The 17310-nt window shown below is 42.1% G+C and overlaps 1 long non-coding RNA gene across 1 annotated transcript; it reads left to right on the top strand.

Moving 5' to 3' along the window:
- Nucleotides 1-1021: 1021 nt before the first annotated feature.
- LOC122933648 lies at nt 1022-16352 on the top strand. The gene is made up of 2 exons (XR_006388525.1): nt 1022-1114; nt 16120-16352. It is a non-coding gene; the product is annotated as an uncharacterized LOC122933648 (long non-coding RNA).
- The last annotated feature ends 958 nt before the right edge of the window (nt 16353-17310 follow it).

Here is a 17310-nt window from a genome sequence, read left to right as displayed (position 1 = left end):
AAGTTAGGGGTATCCTTAGAAGATACTGGGATGTTCTCTTGACTGATCCAGACATCAATGATGTTCTCCCCCCGACGCCGGCAAATACATACAGACGTGGACGGTCCTTAAAAGACAGACTGGTGCATAGGCCATTACCAAAAACCGATAGGAATAACTACAGGCTACGGGCACTTACAAATGTGGCGGGGATTGTATCTGCTGCCCCTTTATTTTAAAATCTAAAGTGTTCACCAGCAACAGTACAGGGATAACATACACCATACGTGACTTTGCTATTTACCTATGTACCTGCGGCTGTCCGCTAAATTATGTCGGCAAAACTAAACGTGAACTGAGGAGACGGGTTGGGGAACACCTAGGAGGTGTAAGGAACCGTAGGCGATGGCGATGTGAACACGCTTACATTTCAGGTCATTGAAGTTATACAGCAGTCACCAAGGGGTGGTGATTGGGACAATAGAATTCTCCGAAAGGAGGCCCAGTGGATATACCATCTCAAAACTGTGTATCCCCTGGGACTTAATGAACAGATTTCCTTTAGCTGTTTTATTTCGTCTCCTTCTCTCTCTTACTTTAACCGTACTCTATGGTGATCCTCTCACTATAAAGTGTGAGCTTTGGATTGTCTGCAGAATATCGAACCGGGATTGGTTCCTTGGAATATATGATTTTATGGGGACCTGCATGGGACATTACTTTATTGTCCCCACACCCTATTTATCCGTGTCCTTTAAAACCCCTTCATAAGTATGTTGGACTCAGTTATATTAACGATGCACCGATATTAGGGGATTTATTTATGTTACACTACCTTTGTATCTTTGTTTTATCATTTACCTTAACTTGGTTATTATCGATGCCGTAACCACCCCCTTCCCCCTTAGGGTAACGCAGCCGACATCATCGGCTCCTCCTAGTTTCTCCTCGCACGCTCCTGCATGCGTTCCATAGCCAGGAAGTGTCGGGGAGAATAACGGTCAAGCACTTCCGCTTTTGGAATCACGTGTGCGTTCCACACGTTTCAAAGACCGGAAGTTGCGTCTATACCTGTTTTCATGTCGCTATTCACTACATCAGTAGGTGGGGTATCGTTTTAGGCGCCAAATCTAAGGTATGTAAGACAGTGTGAACCTGGTGCAAGTGCACCTTACCATACCAGGATGTCTTTGATTTAACATCGGATATTCAACTATCCATATTGATGGCTGCAACATTTGATTATTTTTCCTGCAACTACCACAATTTAAGCTTTTAACATCTGATTATTTATCATCGGTCCCCCGATGAACAAGTTTTTACGGACACTGGAGAAACGCGTTAGAACAAGCAACTAAGAAGGGACAAGTACCTTAGCTTCCATTGGCAGGGTTGAAGTAGGCGACAGTGAGGGCTTAGCCACCGAGAGGTGTGGTCGACCCTTTTGGGGCGGGTGCTCCGCCTGTAGGCAGGGGTATATTGAGGGATTTTTCCCCCCCTCCCCCTGTCCTGACTTTACCTCTCGTGTATACTCTGGCCAGGTCCACGGTCTCCGAAATGTAAGTTGCCGTAAATTTCTTTTATCGGATTGTACTATCCTGGAAACGTCCTAAGTAAGGCTTTGTCAAAATATCTGACATTGTTTTTTATTATTATTTACAATTATATGGGGTATTATTTTAACAATCGATAGTAAAAGTTATGTTTTTATATGAAAAGTCATTTTTCTCTGTGATATTCCACACATCCCATTGTCACAGTGGGCTGTTTGGTGCAACAGTATAGACCCGTACGGTGTGCACCAGATTCAACAACAAAACACATCATAACCCATTCACACAAACAGATGTAGCTAAAACAACATAAAGAAAAAGTTCTACTAAATTTAGTTGGTGGGTAAGAGTTAGCGCAGCAAAACCCCAGTGCAGGATACCTAGCTACACCTCTGCTAAAGTACTGACCTGGATACATTTGTGGACACAGCAGCCAATTGAAACAATTGCACAAAGTTTGATGCTGCAAACTGTGCAACCTTAAAACACATTGTGCCCCTTGAATGAAATATTCACTCTCACTGTGACCATTGAAAATAACACACTGTGCTGCCCCCTGAAATAAAGCGCCACACATTGTGCCCCCTAAAAAATAAGTGCTGTACTTAATCCTCCTTAAAGATATAAGTCCCAGCATAGTGCCCCCAAAAATGAAGTGCTACACACTGCGCAGTGTGCATCACAGAGAGGTGCCAAATGACTTGACAGGGAGCCTAGGGCTCTGCATACAATATATTTAGTTGTATTGCCATCCTACGTCTCCCTGGGTCTGCAAAGTGCGAACCAATATTTATGTTATCAAGGGGGTTTGGGAACTGCCCACATCCCACCCCTGTCTTATCACTAATGAAACGTCTATAATATCTGCAATGTAACACATTTAGTGTTATGTTCTCATATAGCATTAAGGTGAACAGGCAGCAGGTGGCAGCACTGCACCATACATCTACTGACTCCAGTGATATCATCGGACTTCAGTATGAGAAGGACTCTTAGGTCCTTGTCACAATATCTTGATCACTTCCAGGTAATCTGAGGTCATTGGATAGTGACTATGCACTCAGGAGACACAGTGGATATAAAAAGTCTACACACCGCTGTTAAAATGTCAGGTTTCTGTGATGTAAAAAAAATGAGACAAAGATAAATCATTTCAGAACTTTTTCCACCTTTAATGTGACTTATAAACTGTACAACTCAATTGAAAAACAAACTGAAATCTTTTAGGTGGAGGGAAGAAAAAATATAAAAATAAAATAATATGGTTGCATAAGTGTGCACACCCTTAAACTAATACTTTGTTAAAGCACCTTTTGATTTTATTACAGCACTCAGTCTTTTTGGGTGTGAGTCTATCAGCATGGCACATTTTGACTTGGCAAGATTTGCCCACTCTTCTTGGCAAATACACTCCAAATCTGTCAGATTGCGAGAGCATCTCCTGGGCACAGCCCTCTTCAGATCATCCCACAGGTTTTCAATCTGATTTAGGTCTGGGCTCTGGCTGGGCCATTCCAAAACTTTAATCTTCTTCTGGTGAAGCCATTCCTTTGTTGATTTGGATGTATGCTTTGGGTCGTTGTCATGCTGAAAGATGAAGTTCCTCTTCATGTTCAGCTTTCTAGCAGAAGCCTGAAGGTTTTGTGCCAATATAGACTGGTATTTGGAACTGTTCATAATTCCCTCTTGCTTAACTAAGGCCCCAGTTCCAGCTAAAGAAAAACAGCCCCTTGGCATGATGCTGCCACCACCATGCTCCACTGTGGGGATGGTGTTCTTTTGGTGATGTGCAGTGTTGTTTTTGCGCCAAACATATCTTTTGGAATTATGGCCAAAAAGTTCAACCTTGGTTTCATCAGACCATAACACCTTTTCCCACATGCTTCTGGGAGACTTCAGATGTGTTTTTGCAAAATGTAGCCTGGCTTGGATGTTTTTCTTCGTAAGAAAAAGTCTTTCGTCTTGCCACTCTACCCCATAGCCCAGACATATGAAGAATACGGGAGATTGTTGTCACATGTACCACACAGCCAGTACTTGCCAGATATTCCTGCAGCTCCTTTAATGTTGCTGTAGGCCTCTTGGTCGCCTCCCAGACCAGTTTTCTTCTCGTCTTTTCAGCAATTTTGGAGGGACGTCCATTTCCTGGTAATGTCCCTGTTGTGCCATATTCTTCACTGTGTTCCATGGTATATCTAATGCCTTGGAAATTCTTTTGTACCCTTCTCCTGACTGATACCTTTTAACAATGAGATCCTCTGATGCTTTGGAAGCTCTCTGTGGACCATGGCTTGTGCTGTGGGATGCGACTAAGAAAATTTCAGGAAAGACCAACTAGAGCAGCTGAACTTTATTTGGGGTTAATCAGAGGCACTTTAAATGATGGCAGGTGTATGCTGACTCCTATTTAACATGGTTTTGAATGGGATTGCTTAATTCTGAACACAGCTACATCCCCAGTTATAAGGTGTGCACACTTATGCAACCACATTATTTTAGTTTCTTTTGTTTTCTTCCCTCCACCTAAAAGATTTCAGTTTATTTTTCAATTGAGTGGTACAGTTTATAGGTCACATTAAAGGTGGAAGAAGTTCTCTTTTTTTACATCATAGAAACTGACATTTTAAAAAGGGGTGTGTAGACTTTTTATATCCACTGTATATGGGTCATCTTGCAGGCTTGGAACTTATGGTCTCTAAGAAGACCCTCAGGGATCTTGATATTACTTTTGGGATGGTAATGTTTTGCCTACAGGAGCAATTTAAGGGGCATCTGTCAACAGATCTGTTCCTATGACACTGGCTGACCTATTGCATATTCACTTGGCAGCTGAAGGCATCTGTGTTGGTCCCATGTTTATATGTGCCCAAATTGCTGAATAAAAATAAGTTTTAATATATGCAAATTAAAGTTTTTTCTTTTTGTCAGGGATCGGTAAGTACAGTATTTTTTGGTATAGTAATATTTATGGTGGTAGGGTCATTTAGCGAATTGCTTCATATGGAACCAGTTTAGGTTTTGAAGTGCCCGTTTGGTCCACCAATTTTCAAGTCTGTGCCGATGTGCTCCACTAATGGTCTAGTCTGTGCCCATTTGGTCCACCAATGGTCTAGTCTGTGCCCATTTGGTCCACCAATAGTCTAGTCTGTGCCCATTTGGTCCACCAATGGTCCACTCTGTGCCAAACTTGGTCCATCAACACTCTAGTCTGTGCCTATTTGGTCCACCAATACTCCAGTCTGGACCAATTTGGTCCACCAATACTCCAGTCTGGACCAATTTGGTCCATCAGTGCTTGAGTCTTCTGCATTGGCACCTTCTTGATTTGTCTAAAGCCTTCCCTTTGTGTCCCCTTTAAATTAAAGCTCCCAAGAGACCTAAGGGCTCCATGGTATCAACTGTGTTACTACAACAAAGACCACATTATTAGTGTAAACAACTTGACTTCTATTTCCACTATGGTAGTTGATGATAACTAGATTTACTGGAGGAACCTTAACATTGATCAAGTGTAGTGAAATGTTAGGCACTCCTTGATTTGTGTATCAGTGATGCCAACCTACCCATTAAAACAAAAATAGATTTTAAACAAAAATGTTAATTCTTCTCAAACTTGAATATGACAAAAGAGATAGATATAGAAGACCAACTATAAATCATGTAGATTGTCGGAGGTAGCAATTGTTCTGTCAGATGTGTTCTCCACCCTTTCCTTTAATCTGAGATTAATTGCGCATCTTTAGTCACTTTCTAGCTAAAATCTAGTAGTTTTGCAATCGGGAGGGATCTGAAGATTTTTAAGGAACTTGAACTTCTTCACAATGGACCCTATTGCCTTTGACAGATTAGAAAGGAATTCAAATGTCACTGGCAATGATGAATAGTCATTTGTAGACGTCAGCAAATATAAATAGAAGCTAAAGGTCCCTAAAAGATCTACCTAACCATATCATAGTTGGGTAAATGGCAATTTAAGCTTTTCCTTTGCTTGGTCTCTCAGTTGAGTCCTACTTCTAGACCATTCCATTGTTTATAGGAAACCATCCTGATGACTTTTGCAAATTCCCTAAATTATAGACCTCGTGCAATAGGGCTAAGTATGACTTCTGTGGGAAGTTCCAGATTCTACTACAATATCAAGTAATCATGAATTTGGTGTGGCTTTGCCATCTTAAGGATGTAGGATACTTCCAACATAACTGAGAGAGTGTCATTGTGTGGACAATGTCCTCAGGACCTTCATTTAAAGGGTATGTTTCCACTCAAGTAATCTATATTCTGGTGTGTATAAGATGAAAACCAAACAACTACAGTATAGTAAAACATTACAGACAGTAACACAATGACTGTGGTCCTTTAAAAATAGTATTGCTATAAAGTGTTCACTAATGTGTGCAATACAGTGCTAAAATGACAGCACCACAAAGTGCCCAAGTAAGACCACCACCATACCGAGCACAGATATTGATTCCATACTATGTACAAATAAGCACTAGACAATGCCCAAATGATGCCACCATACCGATCACAAATACTGCACCATATAGTGCACAAATAGCACTGTACAGTGTATAAATAACAGCACTATACAGTAGAAAAATAATAGCACCATACAGCACATAAATAGCAGCACCATACTACACAAATACCAGAAATATAAAGTAGTGATGGGAATTCTGGCCTTTTTAGTGAACCAGATCATCTTTTTTGGCTCCCAAGTGGCTCCTTATTTAATACCTTTAGACATATTAGACAGTCAGTCCACCCTCATCAATTGGCAGAGGAGAGAGAGAGAGAGAGAGAGAGAGAGAGAAAGAGAGTGCAGAGTAACACTTCAATTGGCTCTCAAATCAGCTTTCTTGACTTTCAGACAGGAGCTGACTACCATCACTCACATATAGGAGCTGGCTCAATAACAGCAAGACACAATGCACCAAATGACAGCATCACGCAGAGTCCAAATAAAAGCACCATAGAGTGTACAAATAAGAACACCACACAATGTTCAAATAACAGCACAATACAAATCCCAAAATAAAAGCATCATACAGAGTCCAAATGCGAGCACCATATAGTGTACAAATAAGAGCACCAGACAATGTTTAAATAATAGCACCATAACGTGCACAAATAAGAGAACTATACAGTGCACAAATAGCACCATACAATACCTAAATAATACCATGATACAGTGCACAAATGGCACCAAACAGTTGACGAAGCAGTTTCTCTGCGAAACGCGCGTTGAGGTGCAGCTTTGGTCACCGACCTTGGGTTCCGGCATACCCTGGGTAATTTGTGTTTTTGTCTCATGCATAGTTATTTTGTTACTTTAGTATGATCCAATGCTTACACATAGCATTCCTGCTTTGCCCTTGACTTTGCTACTATTTGATAATCTGCATTCACCTGATGGCCATCTATGTTATATTTGGAGGGCAAGTTTGCTATGTGTGACCATATTGACTTTCTTATATTATTGTATGTAGCATACACTTGTTAATAGTGTGCGGTTTTTATACCCAATGTCTGTGACCCCCTTTCCCTGTTAGTCCGGTATATGTGAGGGTGGTTGATTTTGTCCCACTACACAGGGCGCCTCACCGCCCCCCTCTACCCTGTGCCTTTGTGTCATATTTATTGTTATTTAATTGTGTCTTTAATAAATTATATATATTTTATATGTGTGTCTTCTCATTCTATATGGGGTTATTGGTCTTTTTTCGTTGGTTGGCTCAGTATATTATACTAGACCCCAGTATATCTATATACCCAATGTATATTATACTAGACCCCAGTATATCTATATACCCAATTTGAGGTTTTTCTTATAGGTTGGTCTAAAAGTTTTGAGAGTGACACAATTTTGTTTTTCAAAAAGTTTACTGCTTTAGTTTTTATGGTGGAAAGTAGCATTAAAGGAGTTGTCCTGCAAAAAATATTCTAAATTTTTTAAGCCAGCCCCTGGATCTGAATATTTTGGTAATTTTATACAATTAAAAATTTTGCATAGCCACTGAGTTATTCAATAAAATGTATCTGTATAGCGCCACCTGCTGTTTGTTCTTTCTCTTATTTCTTTGTCCTGCTCACTGAGAAGGCTGCACATGCTCAGTTTCATCCTTCACCTGCCTCCTGAGCTGTGATTGGAGGAGAGCTGAAACACGCCTCCTGAGCTGCAGCAGATAAGACACTCCCTTTGAACTGTCAGCTTGCTATGAATCTAGCAGAGCAATGAATGTGGAGATCTCTGGATCGATGTGAGGTACAGGGCTGGTTCTAGCTTTGTTAGAAAGCGATTGCCATGTACTATATGATGTCTGATTTTCATTTTTTACATTAATAGATGGATAAGCGCTTTACTCTAGATTGATATGAAGAGTGATCAGATGAATTTCAATTAACTGCAGAGTCATTCTTTGCCATGAAAATTAACTTAATCATAAAATCCCTATTTGAACAGATTTTCAGCCCTCCCACAAAATGGCTTACTGACATCATTACAGTGTTCTTGTTAACTCAGGAGAAGGAGTTAAGAAGTTAAGAAGGATAAGGCAGCTGTCTTGTTAACACTTGGAAGAGCAAACGGGTTGCTTTAAAAGGGTGTGTGTTACTTGAAATCATTTTCTTCTTCTGTTAACCATGGTTACCTCCAAGAAAAGACGTTCAGTCATCATTGCTTTGTATCAAAAGGGCTTCATAGGCAAGGACATTGCTGCTTGTGAGATTGCACCTAAATCAACCGGATCATCGAGAACTTCAAGATGAGAGGTTCATCTGCTGTAAAACCGACTTCAGGGTGCCCAAGAAAGTCCGGCAAGTGCCAGGACAGTCTCCTAAATAGGACTCAGCTGCAGGATCAGGTCACCACTAGTGCAGAGCTTAAGGTACTTTCACACTAGCGTTAAAGTTTTCCAGGTATTGAGTTCCGTCATAAGGGCTCAATACTGGAAAAAAACGCATCAGTTTTGTCCTAATGCATTCTGAATGGAAAACAATTAGTTCAGTATGCATCAGGATGTCTTCCGTTCCGTCCCTTTTACGGTATTTTCTCTGGCCAAAATTCCAGAACACTTGCCGGATTGAAATGTATTAAAGGGCTTCTGTCACCCCCCCCAAAAGTAATTTTTCATTTTTGGGCTAATTAAAATCCTTATAGTGCGATTATTCAATATATAGTGCTCTTACATTTTTCTGTGGTTTCGTTTCTTTAAAGGGTTTCTACCACTTCGGTTTCACATATTTAGCTGTCAGACACTAGCGATCCGCTAGTGTCTGCTCTGCCCAACCATCCTAATATAATTGCTTTTGGGGCAGCCGTTTTGCTAAAAAAAGAACTTTTATTAATATGCTAATGAGCCTCTAGGTGCTATGGGGGCGTCATTAGCACCTAGAGGCTCCGTCTACCTTCAGAAACTGCCGCCGCCCAGCGCGTCCCTCCAGCCCGTCCCTCCAGCCCGCCCATCTCCTCCTGAATGCGATCCTCCTTGTGAGCGCCTGTATTCGGCGCATGCGCAGTGAATGTCTGACAGCTTCCCTGCTCAGACATCTCCACTGTGCCTGTTCCTCGGAGCACGATGGCGTCATCGCGCAGGCGCAGTGGAGATGTCTGAGCAAGGAAGCGGTCAGACATTCACTGCGCATGCGCCGAATACATACGCTCACAAGGAGGATCGCATTCAGGAGGAGATGGGCGGGCTGGAGGGACGCGCTCGGCGGCGGCAGTTTCTGAAGGTAGACGGAGCCTCTAGGTGCTAATGACGCCCCCATAGCACCTAGAGGCTCATTAGCATATTAATACAAGTTCTTTTTTTAGCAAAACGGCTGCCCCAAAAGCAATTATATTAGGATGGTTGGGCAGAGCAGACACTAGCGGATCGCTAGTGTCTGACAGCTAAATATGTGAAACCGAAGTGGTAGAAACCCTTTAAAAACGGCACTTTTATAATATGTTAATTACCTCTCTACCAGCAAGTAGGGCGGTTACTTGCTGGTAGCCGCCGCATCCTCCTTTCAAAAAAACGCCCCCCTCCTCCTGTTGGTTGACAGGGCCAGCGAGCGCTCTCCTCCTAAGGCTGGCCCTGTCTGCGTTCCAAATCTCGCGCCTGCGCCGTACCGGTCTTCAGTCGGCGCAGGCGCACTGAGAGGAGGACCCCGCTCGGCCGCTCCTTCCTCAGTGCGCCTGCGCCGATGACGTCACATCTACACCCGGCGCAGGCGCACTGAGGAAGCAGCGGCAGAGCGAGCGTCCTCCTCTCAGTGTGCCTGTGCCGACAGAAGACCGGTACGGCGCAGGCGCGAGATTTGGAACGCAGACAGGGCCAGCCTTAGGAGGAGAGCGCTCGCTGGCCCTGTCAATCAGCAGGAGGAGGGGGTGTTTATTTGAAAGGAGGATGCAGCGGCTACGAGCAAGTAACCACCCTACTCGCTGGTAGAGAGGTAATTAACATATTATAAAAGTGCCGTTTTTAAAGAAACGAAACCACAGAAAAATGTGAGAGCACTATATATTGGATAATCGCACTATAAGGATTTTAATTAGCCCAAAAATGAAAAATTACTTTTGGGGGGTGACAGAAGCCCCTTAATGCCGGAACTGGTACCAAGTGTTCAGGAATTTCCGCATTGACGGATCCGGTTTTCCGGTCTGCACATGCGCAGACCTTTAAAAATGTGAAGAAAATAAATACCGGATTTGTTTTTCCAGATGACACCGGAGAGACGGATCCAATATTTCAATGCATTTGTCAGATGGATCCGGAAACAAATGATATCCGTTTGCATATGGATTTCCGGATCCGGCAGGCATTTCCGGCAACGGAACTGCCTGCCGGAATCCGACAATGCTAGTGTGAAAGTAGCCTTACTCATAAATGGCAGCAGGCTGGTGTGAGTGTAACTGCGAGTCAAAGGTATTTGGAGGATGGCCTGGTGTCAAGAAGGGCAGCAAAGAAGCCTCTGTAAAAACATCAAAGACAGACTGGCATTCTGCAAAAAGTCCAGGAATTGGACTGCAGAGGACTGGGGTAAAATTATTTTCTCTGATGAAGCCTCCTTCGGACTGCTTGGGACATCTGGACAAATTATTGTCCTTAGTGCTACCGTGAATCCTGTGTTATGTTGAAAGTAAAGCATCCTGAAACCATTCATGTGTGAGATTGCTTCTCATCCAAGAGAGTGTGGTGAGGAGCAATGTGGTGATGAATAATTCTTCTTCCAGCATAATGTAGCACCAGGTCACAAGTAATAGCCAAGTGGCTCAGTGAACAAAACATGGACCTTTTGGGTCCATGGCCCCCAGAGGGTCAATCCTCAAAAAGAAGGTGGGCAAGCAAAAACAGAGAAATTGTGATAAACTCCAGGCACTTATTAGGCAAGAATGGGTTTATATCAGTCAGGATTTGTCCCAGAAGCTGATATCCAGCATGCCAGGGTGAAGTCCAGGCGTTTGGAAAAAGGAGTATCAACACTGTACTTCGGTATACCATAGAAACAGCTGACAAAAAGACCCAAAAACACTGAAGCAGCAAACTGTGTGGAAACCAAAATCTGTGCCAGTCTCAAAACTTTTGGCCACGACTGTACAAAAATAATTGGAACTCAGCTAAAATATATAGTGGCTTTCCCGTTCTGGCTTCTGGATTTAGGTGCCCCACAGTCTGTAAATAGAGACTTGTATTACAAAAGTACTAACAGGCACTCAGTCACCAGGGCAGATATTTATTATATCCAAATATCCAAACATAAAAACGAATATCTAAAAAGTAAATAGTAAATAAAAATGTAGTAAAAAAATCTGGACACTACATCAAGATAGTACTGTGCTTTCCTGTCTAGCTCAGTATAGCCGAGAGACAGGAACACACCCTATCAGACGTACACACTGGAATGAAAGTTCTATGTACTCCTGTTTGTATCTATTTCAATATTCAAATTCACGATATTTCACGATTTGGGCAAATATTCATCATAAATTCGCCAATTCGAGAATTTGCCATTATTTTCTTGATTGCGAAAATCGGCAATGTAATATGCGCGTATTGCACATGCAAAACAGGCGTGGGTCACTGCTGCTACATTTTCCAAGCTGCTAGAAGTTTCCTGAGACTGGAGACATGGTTGGCACGGCAGAACATTACAATAGCTTTATATGCAGATAGAGTGCCCCAATATATTTGCGATTGCGCAAATCGGCAATTAACCCCTTAAGGACTCAGCCCTATTTCACCTTAAGGACTTGGCCATTTTTTGCAAATCTGACCAGTGTCACTTTAATGCCCATAACTTTAAAACACTTTGACTTATCCAGGCCATTCTGAGATTGTTTTTTTGTCACATGTTGTACTTCATGACACTGGTAAAATGAAGTAATTTTTTTTTATTTTTTTGCATAAAAAAATACCAAATTTACCCAAAAGTTTGAAAAATTTGCAAATTTCAAAGTTTAAGTTTCTCTAATTCTGTAATACATAGTAAGACCCCCAAAAATTGTGATGACTTTACATTCCCCATATGTCTACATCATGTTTGAATTATTTTGGGAATGATATTTTATTTTTTGGGGATGTTACAAGGCTTAGAAGTTTAGAAGCAAATCTTGAAATTTTTCAGAAATTTACAAAAACCCAATTTTTAGGGACCACTACAGGTCTGAAGTCACTTTGCAAGGCTTACATAATAGAAACCGCCCAAAAATGACCCCATTCTATAAACTACACCCCTCAAGGTATTCAAAACTGATTTTACAAACTTTGTTAACCCTTTAGGTGTTGCACAAGAGTTATTGGCAAATGGGGATGAAATTTGAGAATTTCATTTTTTTGCCTAATTTTCCATTTTAACCCATTTTTTTCCACTAACAAAGCAAGGGTTAACAGCCAAACAAGACTGTATCTTTATTGCCCTGACTCTGCCGTTTACAGAAACACCCCATATGTGGCCATAAACTACTGTACGGCCACACAGCGGGGCGTAGAGTGAAAGGTGTGCCGTATGGTTTTTGGAAGCCAGATTTTGCTGGACTGGTTTTTTGACACCATGTCCCATTTGAAGCCCCCCTGATGCACCCCTAGAGTAGAAACTCCATAAAAGTGACCACATCTAAGAAACTACACCCCTCAAGGTATTCAAAACTGATTTTACAAACTTTGTTAACCCTTTAGGTGTTGCACAAGATTTAATGGAAAATAGAGATACAATTTCAAAATTTCACTTTTTGGGCAGATTTTCCATCTTAATATTTTTTTTCCAGTTACAAAGCCAAACAAAACTCAATATTTATGGCCCTGATTCGGTAGTTTACAGAAACACCCTATATGTGGTCGTAAACTGCTGTACGGGCACACGGCAGGGCGCAGAAGGAAAGGAATGTCATACAGTTTTTGGAAGGCAGATTTTGCTGAACTGTTTTATTTGACACCATGTCCCATTTGAAGCCCCCCTGATGCACCCCTAGAGTAGAAACTCCCAAAAAGTGACCCCATTTTAGAAACTACGGGATAGGGTGGCAGTTTTGTTGGTACTAGTTTAGGGTACATATGATTTTCGGTTGCTCTATATTACACTTTTAGTGCGGCAAGGTAACAAGAAATAGCTTTTTTGGCAGGTTTTTTTATTTTGTTATTTACAACATTCATCTGAAAGGTTAGATCATGTGGTAATTTTATAGAGCAGGTTGTCACGGACGCGGTGATACCTAATATGTATACAATTTTCTTTATTTATGTAAGTTTTATACAATTACTTCATTTTTAAAACCCCAAAAAAAATTTGTGTCTCTATAGTCTAAGAGCCATAGTTTTTTCAGTTTTTGGGCGATTATCTTAAGTAAGGTCTCATTTTTTGCGGGATGAGATGACGGTTTGATTGCCACTATTTTGGGGTGCATATGACTTTTTGATCGCTTGCTATTACACTTTTTGTGACGTAAGATGACAAAAAATGACTGTATTTACACCGTTTTTATTTTTATTTTTTTACGGTGGTCATCTGAGGGGTTAGGTCATGTGATATTTTTATAGAGCCGGTCGATACGGACGCGGCGATACCTAATATGCATACTTTATTTTTATTTATGTAAGTTTTACACAATGATTTCATTTTTGAAACAAAAAAAAATCATGTTTTAGTGTTTCCATAGTCTAAGAGCCATAGTTTTTTCAGTTTTTCGGCAATTATCTTGGGTAGGGTATGATTTTTGCGGGATGAGATGACGGTTTGATTGGTACTATTTTGGCGTACATGCGACTTTTTTGATCACTTTTATTACCTTTTTTGTAAAGTAAGGTGGGCAAAATTTCAATTCTCTCATAGTTTTTTTTTGTTTTTTTTTATGGCGTTCACTGTGCGGGGAAAGTAACATGACCGTTTTATAGATCAGGTCGTTACGGACGTGGCGATACCTAATATGTGTAGTGTATTTTATTTTTTTAATTTTTATTCAGTGATAAATGTGTTTTTTTTTTCATAACTTTTTTAACTTTTTATTTTTATTTTTTTTGACCCAGACCCACTTGGTTCTTGAAAATCCAGTGGGTCTGATGTCTGTATAATACAGTACAGAACACCATATAGGGTTCTGTACTGTATTTTACTTACACTGAACAGATCTATGCTTTTAGAATAGATCTGTTCAGCACCATGGACAGCAGGACGCCTGAGAAGGCGTCCTGTTGCCATGGGAACCTTCCCCGTCTGCCACAACTTGGCAGACGGGGAAGGGTGAGGACGGGGCTTCGGGGGGCTGTCTGGGGGCTCTCTCCATCTCCATCGGGGGGCTGCAAAGGCACAGCAGCCCCCCGATGGGAGAGGGAGGGAGCTCCCTGACCGATGACAGTTAACTTTTTCCATACAGCGGTCCGTACGGACCGCGGTATGGAAAGGGTTAAACGGCTGATATCTGCACATATGTCAGCCGTTTATACCAGGGTGTCAGCAATGTGCTGACACCCTGGTATAACCACTAGACGCCAACGAATTTTCAAGGGGAGGCGGGCGGGGGATCGCGATCCCGCCTGCCGCACCGCCCGCCTCCCACAACGCCCGCACCGCCTGCACCTCCCACCCACATAAATCATGCAGGGGTGCAGGGGGGGGTGCAAATCGGCATTTTGGGCATTTTAAAGTTTCTGATCCCCGCTGTCAGGGACCGCGGGGATCAGAAACTGCAGAAATCGCAGCAAACCGCGGGTCTGAATTGAACTGCGGTTTGCGGCAATCGCCGATAAGGGGGGTGGTCACATGACCCCCCCTGGCGTTGTGACAGAATCATTCAGCCGGCATCCCGTTGCGATTAACCCCCGCAGTGCCGGAATATCTATTTAAAGTTAGGACGTACCGGTACGCCCTGAGTCCTTAAGAGGTTAATGATGCTCATATTTTGGCGCAATACGTGCAACTTCACATTTTAACAGGTCTGACTACATATTACTGATTGCTGCACTAAGTATTGTTGCGAACTTGTGACATCACAGCGCTATGTCTGTAGCATGTATGTATGGAGAGCAGAACCTATCAGCTACACTATATCAGGATATAACCTACACTGACTACTTCTTGACACCAGACCATCTTCCAAAAGTCTTCGCCTCACTGTGCGTGCAGATGCGCTCACACTTGCCTGCTGCCATTCCTGAGCAAGCTCTGCACTGGTGGCACTCCGATCCCGCAGCTGAATCTTCTTTAGGAGACGATCCTGGCGCTTGCTGGACTTTCTTGGATGCCCTGAAGCCTTCTTAACAAGAATTTAACCTCTTTCCTTGAAGTTATTGATGATCCTATAAATGGTTGATTGAGGTGCAATCTTAGTAGCCACAATATCCTTGCCTGTGAAGCCATTTTTATGCAACGCAATGATGGCTGCATGCGTTTCTTTGCAGGTCACCATGGTTAACAATGGAAGAACAATGATTTCAAGCATCACCCTCCTTTTAACAGGTCAAGTCTGCCATTTTAAACCAATCAGCCTGACATAATGATCTCCAGCCTTGTGCTCGTCAACATTCTCACCTGAGTTAACAAGACGATTACTGAAATGATCTCAGCAGGTCCTTTAATGACAGCAATGAAATGCAGTGGAAAGGTTTTTTGGTGATTAAGTTAATTTTCATGGCAAAGAAGGACTATGCAATTCATCTGATCACTCTTCATAACATTCTGGAGTATATGCAAATTGCTATTATAAAAACTTAAGCAGCAACTTTTCCAATTTCCAATATTTATTTAATTCTCAAAACTTTTGGCCACAACTGTACATTGAAACAGAAGGATCTGGGAACTCCTACCAAATGCTTTGATCTTAGATGTTGCCTTTAAGTGGTTCTTTATGAATGACTATCAAATTATTTGCCTCGTGTAAGTACTTTACTACATATGTGATAACTATTCCCACCATTGGCAGCTATTTCCGGTTCCTCACTGACAATTTCTACATATTTCCTAGACTTTACATCCTCTGGAGTTACATTCCTTTCCAGTTTCAGCAGCCCCGGACTATACTTATTTTCGTGTTATTGTCTGTTCCTTTAAATTGCCTTGCGCTAAATTGTATCATCCTGGAGGATTTCATCTTTGTTTTAATTGATTGCAGGACCGCGGGAAGCTATTTCCTGCCATTGTGCAGCCATCCGTTTGTTCTCTGCAAGGACTTCCTCTTCATATTGGACAATATCTGTTGGAGAAGTATCCACCATTAACACTCGCAACGTCTGTCACAAAAACTTATGCAACCCGGTTCCTTTCTAGGAATTTTCTTATTTTTTTGTAATTACAATTTTTGTATAGCCACTGAGTTATTCAATAAAATGTATCTGTAGAGCGCCACCTGCTGTTTGTTCTTTTCCTTATGTCTCCGTTCATTTTAGTAACATCGCTGAGGTGGTCGCACATTCTCAGTTCCATCCTTCAACTACCACCAACCCCTATGTACAGTTTGAAGCTTGTGACAGAGGGAGAGAGCTGCAGCAGATAGGACACACCCTTGAGCTCTGATAGGGAGAGAGCTGCGGCAGATAGGACACACCCCTCAGCTCTGAAAGGGAGAGAGCTGCGGCAGATAAGACACAACCCTGAGCTGTGATAGGGAGAGAGCTGCAGCAGATAGGACACACCCCTGAGCTGTGATAGAGAGAGAGCTGCAGCAGATAGGACACACCCCTGAGCTCTGATAGGGAGAGAGCTGCAGCCGATAGGACACACCCCTGAGCTGTGATAGGGAGAGAGTTTCAGCAAAAAGGATAAACTCCTTGAGCTGTGATAGGTAGAGAGATGCCACAGAAAAGACATGTCTCCTGAGCTGTTATGGAAAGAGAGCTGCAGCAAAAAGGCCAGACCCCCTCCTTAGCTGTGATAGGGAGAGAGCTATAGGAAAAAGGACATGCCCTCAAAGCAATGAATGGATAGATCTCTGGATCCATGTCTAACATCTAGCTTTGTTAGAAAGAGATTGTCATGTGCTCTGATTCATTTTTTACGTCAATCTTTGGATGCCCCAGTGATCAGCTGCTATCATTTCTGGCCATACATTTCCACTGCAGTGGCCACTACAGGTGAAACATAGAATTTCATGGTGGCCATCCAATTCAATGGTTCTCTATGTAATACATGGACAGGCTACGTCTGGCAGAGGAAGAACCACTCATAGTGGCTTTCCGTTTTGGAAAACCTAAAGATGAGCTCATCTATATATGGCTTACTAGGGCAAACCAAGACTATTGCTGGCAGGCAACAGTCCCGTGTTAGTGTAAGTCTGGGTCATAGTGAATTTTCTTTTCACATTGGT

The sequence above is a fragment of the Bufo gargarizans genome, chromosome 4, assembly GCF_014858855.1.
Source record: "Bufo gargarizans isolate SCDJY-AF-19 chromosome 4, ASM1485885v1, whole genome shotgun sequence".
NCBI classification, from domain to species: domain Eukaryota; kingdom Metazoa; phylum Chordata; class Amphibia; order Anura; family Bufonidae; genus Bufo; species Bufo gargarizans.
The sequence above is the reverse complement of the archived record's forward strand: the minus strand, read 5'-3'. Positions and strand labels throughout refer to the sequence as shown.